We start from the raw sequence: 13,895 nt of genomic DNA, 5'->3' as shown, positions 1-13,895 counted from the left end.
CTCCTCTGCTCAATGATCCAGCTCTGTATAACCCATCCCCAAGACGTAGAGCACTCCCAGTACTGCCAATAACAAGCCCTCATGAGTCAGGCTCTTCGTAATCATGAGACTGGCTTAAAAATCATGTGATTTAAAAAAATAATGAATTTTGGATCTTTTTGTTTACCTTTGGGGTTTTCAAACATTCAGGTGCACTCAGGTCATACTTTCAAGCTTCTTTCCACAACTGTGAGGGCTAGAAACTTAGGTTTGTTTTTGGTTTTTGTTTGTTTTTAATGAAAGGTGAGATTCTCACTCAATCACTTGTCTCCAGCAGCTGGGGACATATATCATGAGATTCATGATAAAATCATGAACATGGGCAACACTGCACTCCGGAGAGGGATGCTGGCACAGTTTGACCTAAAGTATGCAGCTAGGCGTTTATGAAGAACAGTCCAGTTAGTTCTCTAATTGTCAGTAAATTTTACCATATTCTTTCATTTTTATATACAGAATTATTCACATAGCACAACATTTCTTCTAAAATATGTGATTTTTGTCAGTCTATTTTCCTTCTTTAATTCCAATTCCCATCAATTAAAGACTGTATTAAATTATAAGGACCCATGCAATTTTCACCTACAATTCCTGCTATTTCAGTTCCAAATAGCCATCAAGCTGTGAGTACCATTCAGCAATTGTGCATTATTTAGACCTGTGCAAAAGATGCTTACAGTTTCTATCAGTGAGCTGGTGTTCCTTGATTTTATGTTCACATATTGATTTTCTCTCTTCGCTGAAAAACCTTTTTGCCTTCCATTTAAGTGATTTGCTTGCAACTTAGCTCTGATCATTGCTATGATAGGATTGCATTCAACCACAAAAAACATTTAGGCTCCTGACCAAGCTCTTTATCTGGAACAGACAATGTTGATACCATTATTTTTCATGGTCTGATTCACAATTTAAGGGCAGACAAAACATAATCTTTTGTAGAGTGGAACTTCTTTGCTACTGAGATTCCTTACCTAATGTGCAAAAACTGATATCTTTAGAGAACATATATATTTATCAAATACAAAATTCTATTTCGAGTTGTGTCTATTGGATCTTAGATTTTAGGTACTGTATTTTATGCAGCAAATTGCCAGGTTTTTGGATTCTCAAACCCTATTTCACCTCAAGTTTGCACCTTCATCTCTGACTTCTTGTTAAATCTATAAACAAGCATTACACTCAAATCACACAGCTTGGCATAACTGGTCATATGTCCTTGATGTATTTACAGGGTTTTTTTTCAAATTTTGGAAACAAAGGCTGATAATATTAAGCACTTAAGTTAAATAAAAATCAAGCACATAGAACCAGTTCTGTTGATTATTTCTATAACATTGGCAAATGTGATCAGCACTTTACAAGCATGTTAAAAAAAAATTAAAGTGGTCCCTGTCCTGGAGAGATTATTAGCTAAAATCTTGAATACTTCAAATATTCCTATGTGTAGTTCTATTGGAGTCAATGGGACTTCACACGGGAATAAGCGTTTGTCAGATCAGAGGCAAATTCAGACTAATACAATGTGTGAGATAACAATTCAAGGGCAAGAATAGGGTGAAGATATGATCCAGGATGGGGAGAGGAAAGGAATCAATGTTGCAAAGGTATATGTAACAAATGGGTTTTGGAGGTGTGAGGCACTCTTGGTGCACAAGAAGTGGGAGACTGCAGAGGAATAGCATGAAAGCAGGTGAAAAGCTAAGGGAGGGGGGAAAGGAAAAGAGGGTACAGTCAAGAATGGAAAAGACTATAGGGAATGAGAAAGAGAGAGAGTAGCAAGAAAGGAGATAAGAGATGTAAGTGAGGATAGAATCAAGGCAGTAGACTCAGAGGCCCGATTCAACAAAGTACTTAAGCATGTGCGTAAATATAAGCATGTTCTTTGGTTCCATTGATTTCAATGGGACTAAAGAATGTGTTAAAAGTTAAGCATGTGTTTAAGTGCCTTGTTGAATTAGGGCTATAGTAATGCCACTTTGTCCCTGCAACTCCCATTGAAATGAGGATTCACTTCACCCGTGGGAGTGTAGGGTGCTCACCTACAAACATGTGTTTTGCTATTTGTAGCATCAGGCCCACAGTAACAACATATACTTCAGCTTGAACTTTGCTGGAACTTATTGAAGCATCTCGCTAGTGCTGGGCATTGATCCAACAAACATGAGCTGGTTCAAGGGTGGAAGGACAGTATGAAATCCTCCTGAGTGTTTTCCTTCTCCAAGTTAGGTTACACTACTTTACGTAAACACAAAACATATTTTTACATGTCATTTTCCAGCATTTTCTTTACATTTCACATTTGCAATGCAGTTGAAAATATTTTCTGCTTATAAAAAATTGTTCTTGGGATTTATGCCACAAGTTTTTCCCTGATCATAATTCTAAGGTAAAGTAAACTTAGCAGATATTGCCAAACTAAACCAGAACTAAATTTAAAATCACTCATTCTGTATTCAGCAAACTCAAAATATTATGAACCAAGTATCTTCAGATACTAAAATAAATATGCACGTTATGTAATTGTGAAACTCCTATCTAAAATTAATTAAAAATTCATCTTTGAAAAAGTTCTCCTAGAGATCTGGTAAATGAGTTTCTGATGAGATTAATTGTACTTATTGATGTGAGTAATGTTCAATCAATACCCATTTTCCATTTCAAAAGGCTTGTAACCAGAGCCAGCTTTGCACTTGGGATTTCTTTTCTTTTAAAAAAAAATCAACACAATATGCAGAAAATACAGAACAAAGAGAAAAATTAGGTGGAAACCCTTACTGAAAATCATAACAAAAAGTGGAAAGATCAAATAAGATTCAGGTGACTGGTTACGGGATATGAAAGCCTTTCAGTTCTAAGCCCTGGTCCTGCAAACACTTACTACCAGACATCAGTCTTGAACTATAAACACTTAGTACTTCAGCTGGAACAGCTATAAGTACTAGGCCTGAAAGTAAGTATTTGCGAAATCAGGCACTAATTATTGAGGTGTAGCCCAGACTGGTAGAGTCTAGCACTAGCTGGTTTTTTGTTGTTTTTTTGGGGGCGGGGTGGTGTTTTTTGGAAGATGTTTCCATTTCACAGGGTTCATAGTAGATCCATATTTAATTTTTTCAAAGTTCTTCATGAAATTTTTAATTAAAATTTTATTGAAAGTGTTCTTGAAACTTGTAGCAAAATCTTTTGTTTACTAAAACTAGGGATTTTGGTAAATGCAAAATAATGATAACCATTTCGATAAAGGGTTCTTTAATATTTTAAATGCGAAATGTCAGGCTTGGTGGTAGGGGAAAGAGAAGGTGAGGGAGTTTGTAAGGATATGAAGCTTAAATGTTGATGAAAAAATCAATACTTTAATTATTATTATTTGTCCATTTGAAAATTGTTGCTCCTTTCCTTTCACAGAAGTTGAAGGAATTCCCATTAAATAAATTCTCATTCAGCTAGAAAAGCAGAAGCAATTAAAAGAGCCAAGTAAATCACAGAAGTTAGAGATAGAAAAATCGTATTAATTCATCTAGAGCATCCCCTACCAATAAAGGTCTGTTCCCTATAGTATTTCATCTAGTGATTTAGCCATTGAAAAGTGCATCTGAAATACAGTAAAAGAACCATGAAAACTAAAGGGTCAGTGATGGGGAAGAAGCATTATGCATCAGAATCCTCTCCAGGGAAAAGAGAGAGACAGACAAAATGAACCATACACAGAGGTAATCATTCCATTTACCTCTGGAAATTGCTAGCGATGGAAAAGACCCATCAGAGAAAAGCTCACCGATTCTTTTTCTTTAATGGGCTAGCATCCTTATATTATGTATGGTAAAAATTGGTTTTTCTCTTAACCTCTGAAAAGGTTACATTCTTTGTGTTTGTTTCTTAATATTTATTGGGAACTAGCCTCATAATACTGTTTATATATGTTTTGCATAATATTTTAATCCAGTATCTGTCTATTGGTCTTTGTTTTTTCTAAAGCATCTGTCAGTATGGCATCTAACTGTGGGGCTAATTAGCTATTGGCTGTGTAGATATAGACTAAGCTGGGGTCCATGTGAGCACCACTGTTCCTATTGAGAACAACACTCAAAAGTTACAATTTATGGTATTCTGCAGTTATTCTAATTAAATCTGGTTTGTGTTTAAAACTACTTAAAGAAGGAGGCTTCTAGAAGCCAGCAGGAGACTGTTTGGATTTATCTCTAATTCCTTGGAATGATTTTGCTGTGTTTAAATAAAAGGTAAGCATTTATTAAGGTAATCACCAGAGATAGTTGTGCTCCTGTAGGACAGTGCAGATGACAAAACCCAGAACAAGCGCTTGAGAGCTGTGGACAAAACATTCTCAGGGTATGTCTACACTACGAAATTAGGTCGAATTTATAGAAGTCGGTTTTTTTGAAATCGGTTTTATATATTCGAGTGTGTGTGTCCCCACAGAAAATGCTCTAAGTGCATTAAGTGCATTAACTCGGCGGAGCGCTTCCACAGTACCGAGGCAAGCGTCGACTTCTGGAGCGTTGCACTGTGGGTAGCTATCCCACAGTTCCCGCAGTCTCCGCTGCCCATTGGAATTCTGGGTTGATATCCCAATGCCTGATGGGGCTAAAACATTGTCGCGGGTGGTTCTGGGTACATATCGTCAGGACCCCGTTCCCACCCTCCCTCCCCCCGTGAAAGCAAGGGCAGACAATCATTTCGCGCCTTTTTTGTCTGCTGCCAGCCAAAGATGTAAAGGATAGATGGAGTGGGTCAGAACAAGAAATAGACCAGATTTGTTTTGTACTCATTTTCCTCCTCCCCTGTCTAGATCACACTGCAGTCAGTCACAGAGAAGGCGCAGCGAGGTTAATCTAGCCATGTATCAATCAGAGGCCAGGCTAACCTCCTTGTTCCAATAACAACGATAACTTTGGTGCACCATTTCTTATTGGAACCCTACGTGCAGTCCTGCCTGAAATACTCCTTGATGTACAGGCACACCCTTTGTTGATTTTAGCTCCCTGAAGCCAACCCTGTAAGCCGTGTCGTCAGTCGCCCCTCCCTCCGTCAGAGCAACGGCAGACAATCGTTCCGCGCCTTCTTTCTGTGCGGACGCCATACCAAGGCAAGCATGGAGGCCGCTGAGCTCATTTTGGCAATTAGGAGCACATCAACCACCACACGCATTATCCAGCAGTATATGCAGCACCAGAACATGGCAACGCGATACCGGGCGAGGAGGCGACGTCAGCGCGGTCCCGTGAGTGATCAGGACATGGACACAGATTTCTCTGAAAGCATGGGCCCTGCCAATGCATGCATCATGGTGCTAATGGGGCAGGTTCATGCTGTGGAACGCCGATTCTGGGCTCGGGAAACAAGCACAGACTGGTGGGACCGCATAGTGTTGCAGGTCTGGGACGATTCCCAGTGGCTGCGAAACTTTCGCATGCGTAAGGGCACTTTCATGGAACTTTGTGACTTGCTTTCCCCTGCCCTGAAGCGCATGAATACCAGGATGAGAGCAGCCCTCACAGTTGAGAAGCGAGTGGCGATAGCCCTGTGGAAGCTTGCAATGCCAGACAGCTACCGGTAAGTTGGGAATCAATTTGGAGTGGGCAAATCTACTGTGGGGGCTGCTGTGATGCAAGTAGCTCACGCAATCAAAGATCTGCTGATATCAAGGGTAGTGACCCTGGGAAATGTGCAGGTCATAGTGGATGGCTTTGCTGCAATGGGATTCCCTAACTGTGGTGGGGCTATAGACGGAACCCATATCCCTATCTTGGCACTGGAGCACCAAGCCGCCGAGTACATAAACCGCAAGGGGTACTTTTTGATAGTGCTGCAAGCTCTGGTGGATCACAAGGGACGTTTCACCAACATCAACGTGGGATGGCCGGGAAAGGTGCATGACGCTCGCATCTTCAGGAACTCTGGTCTGTTTCAAAAGCTGCAGGAAGGGACTTTCTTCCCAGACCAGAAAATAACAGTTGGGGATGTTGAAATGCCTATATGTATCCTTGGGGACCCAGCCTACCCCTTAATGCCATGGCTCATGAAGCCGTACACAGGCAGCCTGGACAGTGGTCAGGAGCTGTTCAACTACAGGCTGAGCAAGTGCAGAATGGTGGTAGAATGTGCATTTGGACGTTTAAAGGCGCGCTGGCGCAGTTTACTGACTCGCTTAGACCTCAGCGAAACCAATATTCCCACTGTTATTACTGCTTGCTGTGTGCTCCACAATATCTGTGAGAGTAAGGGGGAGACGTTTATGGCGGGGTGGGAGATTGAGGCAAATCGCCTAGCTGCTGGTTACGCGCAGCCAGACACCAGGGCGGTTAGAAGAGCTCAGGAGGGCGCGGTACGCATCAGAGAAGCTTTGAAAACCAGTTTCATGACTGGCCAGGCTACAGTGTGAAAGTTCTGTTTGTTTCTCCTTGATGAAACCCCCCGCCCCTTGGTTCACTCTACTTCCCTGTAAGCTAACCACCCGCCCCTCCTCCCTTCAATCACCGCTTGCAGAGGCAATAAAGTCATTGCTGCTTCACAGTCATGCATTCGTTATTCATTCATCACACAAATAGGGAGATGACTACCAAGGTATCCCAGGAGGGGTGGTGGAGGAGGGAAGGAAAATGCCACACAGCACTTTAAGCACAGCACTTTAAAAGTTTACAACTTTAAAATTTATTGAATGACAGCCTTCTTTTTTTTGGGCAATCCTCTGTTGTGGAGTGGCTGGTTGGCCGGAGGCCCCCCCACCGCGTTCTTGGGCGTCTGGGTGTGGAGGCTATGGAACTTGGGGAGGAGGGCGGTTGGTTACAGAGGGGCAGCAGTGGCAGTCTGTGCTCCAGCTGCCTTTGCTGCAGCTCAACCATACACTGGAGCATTCTGGTTTGGTCCTGCAGCAGCCTCAGCATTGAATCCTGCCTCCTCTCATCACGCTGCCGCCACATTTGAGCTTCAGCCCTCTCTTCAGCCTGCCACTTACTCTCTTCAGCCCGCCACTTACTCTCTTCAGCCCTCCACCTCTCCTCCCGGTCATTTTGTGCTTTCCTGCACTCTGACATTATTTGCCTCCACGCATTCGTCTGTGCTCTGTCAGTGTGGGAGGACAGCATTAGCTCGGAGAACATTTCATCTCGAGTGCGTTTTTTTTTCTTTCTAAGCTTCACTAGCCTCTGGGAAGGAGAAGATCCTGTGATCATTGAAACACATGCAGCTGGTGGAGAAAAAAAAAGGGACAGCGGTATTTAAAAAGACACATTTTATAAAACAGTCGCTACACTCTTTCAGGGTAAACCTTGCTGTTAACATTACATACATAGCACATGTGCTTTCGTTACAAGGTCGCATTTTGCCTCCTCCCACCGCGTGACTACCCCCTCAACCTTCCCCCCTCCCTGTGGCTAACAGCGGGGAACATTTCTGTTCAGCCACAGGCAAACAGCCCTGCAGGAATGGGCTATACTGAGTGTCCCTGAAGAAAAGCACCCTATTTCAACCAGGTGACCATGAATTATATCTCACTCTCCTGAGGATAACACAGAGAGAGAAAGAACGGATTTTGGTTGAATGCCAGCAAACATACACTGCAATGCTTTGTTCTACAGTGATTCCCGAGTATGTGTTACTGGCCTGGAGTGATAAAGTGTCCTACCATGAAGGACGAAATAAGGCTGCCCTCCCCAGAAACCTTTTGCAAAGGCTTTAGGACTACATCTAGGAGAACCGCAAATGCCAGGGCAAAGTAATCCTTTCACATGCTTGCTTTTAAACCATGTATAGCATTTTAAAAGGTACACTCACCAGAGGTCCCTTCTCCGCCTGCTGGGTCCAGGAGGCAGCCTTGGGTGGGTTCGGGGGGTACTGGCTCCAGGTCTAGGGTGAGAAACAGTTCCTGGCTGTCGGGAAAACCGGTTTCTCCGCTTGCTTGCTGTGAGCTATCTACAACCTCCTCCTCATCATCATCTTCTTCGTCCCCAAAACCTGCTTCCGTATTGCCTCCATCTCCATTGAAGGAGTCAAACAACACGGCTGGGGTAGTGGTGGCTGAACCCCCTAAAATGGCATGCAGCTCATCATAGAAGCGGCATGTTTGGGGCTCTGACCCAGAGCGGCTGTTCGCCTCTCTGGTTTTCTGGTAGGCTTGCCTCAGCTCCTTCAGTTTCACGCGGCACTGCTTCGGGTCCCTGTTATGGCCTCTGTCCTTCATGCCCTGGGAGATTTTCACAAAGGTTTTGGCATTTCGAAAACTGGAACGGAGTTCTGATAGCACGGATTCCTCTCCCCAAACAGCGATCAGATCCCGTACCTCCCGTTCGGTCCATGCTGGAGCTCTTTTGCGATTCTGGGACTCCATCATGGTCACCTGTGCTGATGAGCTCTGCATGGTCACCTGCAGCTTGCCACGCTGGCCAAACAGGAAATGAGATTCAAAAGTTTGCGGTTCTTTTCCTGTCTACCTGGCCAGTGCATCTGAGTTGAGAGTGCTGTCCAGAGCGGTCAGAATGGAGCACTCTGGGATAGCTCCCGGAGGCCAATACCATCGAATTGTGTCCACAGTACCCCAAATTCGAGCTGGGAACATCGATTTAAGCGCTAATCCACTTGTCAGGGGTGGAGTAAGGAAATCGATTTTAAGAGCCCTTTAAGTCGAAATAAAGGGCTTTACTGTGTGGACGGGTGCAGGCTTAAATCGATTTAACGTTGCTAAATTCGACCTAAAGTCCTAGTGTAGACCAGGGCTCAGTCAAGGGGATCTGGGTATGGAACAAATTTCCAGGGGAGATTAAGAGAAACCAGAACTTAAGTGTCTTTGGGAAACCCTGCGAAACCTTTCCTTTTAGAAAGTGACACACCAGTCTACCAAAAGAACACTCATATGAACACTCATATGAAAAATTAAAATAAAGTAATTAAAAACCTGTAATTTGTAAAAATATGTAAAAAATAACCCTATCCTAATGACCCTGAAAAATACCCCAAGTAGAGATTTTAACTCTAAAAGGGGAGAAGTGTTAGAGACTACATGAAATCCATTAGGGACTTTGCTATTGATTGTATGTGGAAGATGCTCAAGTACTATGGTGATGGGTGGCAGTATAAAACCATAGATATATATATCCAAGTGGGTGCTTTGTGATTTTTCAGTATTTAATAGTTACCACTAATGATGGGAAATACACACATTCTGTAATTCAGAAAGGATATTATTACAGTTATGTAGCTGCTTTATGTGCCCTAGGGTGAGCAGAATTTCTGTGTCCAGTGAATGAAGTTCAAAGGAATGTGTACACAGATGACTTCTGATTCATGTTTCATCATATGTTGCAGAACTTCTTGGTAATCACTGCATCCCACAAACTGATTTAAAACAGCCTTAGGGAGGACATCTTTCCTTTGTCCCTGCTTTTACGTGCATTATTTCATCTGCTGTTCTGTTTTCTTTGTGATAAGGAACATAATTAGGGCTGTCAAGCGATTAAAAAAATTAATCGCGATTAATCGCTTGATTAATTGCACTGTTAAACAATAATAGAATACCATTTATTTAAATATTTTTGGATGTTTTCTACATTTTCAAATTTATTAATTTCAGTTACAACACAGAATACAAAATGTACAGTGCTCACTTTATTTTTATTACAAATATTTGCATTGTAAAAAACAAAATAGTATATTTCAATTCACCTAATACAAGTACTGTAGTGCAATCTCTTTACCATGAAAGTTGAACTTACAAATGTAGAATTATGTACAAAAAATAACTGCATTCAAAAATAAAACAATGTAAAACTTTAGAACCTATAAGTCCACTCAGTCCTACTTCAGTCAATCACTCAGAAAACAAGTTTGGTTACAATTTACAGAAGATAATGCTGTCTGCGTCTTGTTTACAATGTCACCTGAAAGTGAGAACAGGCATTGGCATGACATTGTTGTAGCTAGTGTCGCAAGATATTTACATGCCAGATGCGCTAAAAATTCATGTCTCTTCATGCTTCAACCTCCATTCCAGAAGACACACATCCATGCTGATGACGGGTTCTGCTCAATAACAATCCAAAGCAGAGCAGGCCAACGCATGTTCATGTTCATCATCTGAGTCAGATGCCACCAGCAGACGGTTGATTTTCTTGTTTGGTAGTTCTGGTTCTGTAGTTTCCGCATCAGAGTGTTGCTCTTTTAAGACTTCTGAAAGCATGCTCCACACCTCGTCCCTCTCAGATTTTGGAAGACATTTCAGATTCTTAAACCTTGGGTCAAGTGCTGTATATATCCTTAGAAATCTCACATTGATATCTTCTTTGCATTTTGTCAAATCTGCTGTGAAAGTGTTCTTAAAACGAACATGTGCTGGGTCATCATCCATGACTGCTATAACATGAAATATAAGGCAGAATGCGGGTAAAACGGAAAAGGAGACAGAGAATTCTCCTTAAGGAGTTCAGTCACAAATGTAATTAATGCATTTTTTTTAACAAGCATCATGCCGAAGCATGAAGGGACATATGAATATTTTGCACATCTGTCACATAAATAGCTTGCAACGCCAGCTACAAAAGTGCCATGAAAATGCCTGTTCTCACTTTCAGGGAACATTGTAAATAAGAAGCAGTCAGCAGTAGCTCCTGTAAATGCAAACAAATGTGTTTGTCTTAGGAATTGGCTGAACAAAAAGTAGGACTGAGTGGACGTGTAGGCTCTAAAGTTTTACATTGTTTTGTTTTTGAGTGCAATTATGTAACAAAAAAATCTATATTTGTAAGTTACACTTTCACAATAAAGAGATTGCACTGCAGTACGTGTATGAGGTGAATTGAAAAATACTATTTATCTTATAATTTTACAGTTCAAATATTTGTAATAAAAATAATATAAAGTGAGCACTGTGCACTTTGTATTCTGTGTTGTAATAGAAATCAATATATTTGAAAGTGTAGAAAAATATCCCAAAATATTTAATAAATGTCAATTGGTATTCTATTGTTTAACAGTGTGATTAATCGTGATTAATTTTTTTAGTCGCAGTTAATTGTTTTTAATTGCGTGAGTTAACTGCGATTAATCAACAGCCCTAAATATAATTAAAATACTATGACAACAAATACTTAATCTCAAATTTAGTTTTCTGCATACACAAAAAGAAAAGACCCTCTACCACCATCCTCCGAGTATTCGTGAAGCCAAATAGCTCCAGAGTGTGCACCACCAATTTTTTGTACTTAGCTTGAGTCCATGTTGAATTCTTGCAAGATTTGGTGCATATTTGGTGTCACAGACATGCCTAAGGTGTCCTCGAGGGTGGAGAGGGAGCCAAATGAAACTCCGAAGGTTTGTTTATGAAAGAGCCTCACAAAATCTCCAGATAGACCTGGATACATTTACATAGAATCATAGAAGTGTAGGATTGGAAGGGACCTTGAGAGGTCATCTAGTCCAGTCCCCTGCTCTCAAGGCAGGACTATGTAATAACTAGACCAAATGTATGCAGGTAACACAACCTTACTAATTGGACTTATGTAGTATATAAAATCTCTCATATATCAATGGAAGAAGAGACCCTGTAGTCTCTTCTTCCACTACTGTGTAATAAACTTTATGTAGCCATGTTTCCAGAGAGAATCTCATATTGGCTTTGCATTGGGGCAGTTTATGGTCCAGATAAAACTTGTTTTGTAAATCAAATCTGAAGCTGTTTTGGTCTCTTGCCATATACCTCCAAAAAACAAGCCAAGATGTCAGATTTACAATACTGTCCAAATAATAAAAGTGAGAGTTAAGGAAAACCACAGGTTGCATGGACAAATATAATGCAATGATATGAACTACTGGAACTCACCTGAAGGCAACTGTGTCCCAGTGAATGTGATGCAGTCTGCCTTACCAAACACTTAACAAACAATAGTTAGCTAAAAGAAAAGGAGGACTTGTGGCACCTTAGAGACTAAGCAATTTATTTGAGCATAAGCTTTTGTGAGCTCACGAAAGCTTATGCTCAAATAAATTGGTTAGTCTCTAAGGTGCCACAAGTCCTCCTTTTCTTTTTGCGAATACAGACTAACACGGCTGCTACTCTGAAACCTGTCATTAGTTAGCTAATTCTCAAAACAACTTTGTGAGGTAGGTAAGATAAAGCATCTATGGAATCACTTCATCTATCACTGTAACGTAGTCAGCAGCTATCCTTTGGCTGGAATGTAGTAACTATAACAGTTTGACAGGAAATGCATAAGAATACTTTTCAGATTAAAACTTAGGGAGTAAGAACGGAACCATATGAGTTGGAGTTTGGCCATGACACTAGGGCCAGTACCTGCAATGACCCTTTAACAGTAGAAGAGAGGAAACATTGGAATCAGAAGGTTCCATGGCAGTAGACCGGCCACTCTTTTTAGAATCTTGGGCTCCAGAAGCCCTATTCCCGGTCTGAGGAGGTTGATGGATGGGAGGAGAGAGTGGCAGAAATCTTTGACAATGGGGCTCTGAGGAGGGAAAGGTTCTGAGCTGAGGAATTTGAGGATGATTCTTGTTTCCTCTCTCTCTGTCCCCCCACGCCCTGATAGGAAGGGAAGAGAATGAAACAGAAAGCACAAGTACAGAAGTCAGTCTAGGACAGTGCTCCTGAATAGCTTTCCTGCAGCATCCTCATGCCTGCTTCCAGAAGCTCTGGCACCCTACGTCCAATCCTTGATGTTACCCCCCACAGATAGATCATAGCCAGCTCTGGAATAACTATTTATGTGCCAAGTTGCTTCTATATAGCATTTGCAGCCAGGGTTAGCACAAGATCTGATGACTCAGCAAGCTGCTTGGGGTGGAGGTGCGGGGGGGGGGACAAATGCAGTTTTCCAAGCCATGCACAACATGTGAACTTGGAACTGAAACTTGGAGGCAACATAAGATACATCTACACTAGATATTTCTAACTAATATTTCTATTAATTAGAATGCACTTAACACATTTGTAAAGGCTAGTCTACTCTGGACACTCCCCACACCTTTGCTCATGGCCACAAAAGTTTGCAGTTTACCCTAGGCTGATATCTTATGATTGACACCTGGATCTGGCTGTGTCATCTGTTTTGTCTCAGTTTCATTTGTCAGAGTTTAAAGTATACCACAGTACCAGACTGAGTCCAAAGCTTGCTTTCCTCCATCCTCCGTCTGCAAACTGTTTAGGGCAGGAATGGTTTCTTATTTATGTGTGTCACAGGTCCCTGATCTCAGTTGTGTCCACTAGGTGCTAAAATATTAGAAGTATTAAATCGTAAATTATACGAAGCAGTTGAATCTTTCTCTTCTTCTTTTTCCTCACTGATCAAGAAAAAGTGAAGTGGTATGAAGATTTCAGAGTAGCAGCCATGTTAGTCTGTATCCACAAAAAGAACAGGAGGACTTGTGGCACCTTAGGGACTAATCAATTTATTTGAGCATAAGCTTTCGTGAGCTACAGCTCCCTTCATCGGATGCATGCAGTGGAAAATACAGCAGGGGGGGATTTTATATACACAGAGAACATGAAACAATGGGTGTTACCATACAGACTGTAACGAGAGTGATCAGGTAAGGTGAGCTATTACCAGCAGGAGAGAAAAAAAACCTTTTGTACTGATAATCAAGGTGAGCCATTTCCAGCAGTTGACAAGAAAGTGTGAGGAACAGTAGGGGGGAAAATAAACAAGGGGAAATAGTTTTACTTTGTGTAATTACACATCCACTCCCAGTCTTTATTCAAGCCTAATTTAATGGTGTCCACTTTGCAAATTAATTCCAATTCAGCAGTCTCTCATTGGAGTCTGTTTTTGAAGTTTTTTTGTTGTAATATTGCGACTTTTAGGTCTGTAATCGAATGACCAGAGAGATTGAAGTGT

This window comes from Lepidochelys kempii, chromosome 1, assembly GCF_965140285.1.
Source record: "Lepidochelys kempii isolate rLepKem1 chromosome 1, rLepKem1.hap1, whole genome shotgun sequence".
Taxonomy (NCBI): Eukaryota; Metazoa; Chordata; order Testudines; family Cheloniidae; genus Lepidochelys; species Lepidochelys kempii.
Note: the sequence above shows the minus strand (reverse complement) of the source record.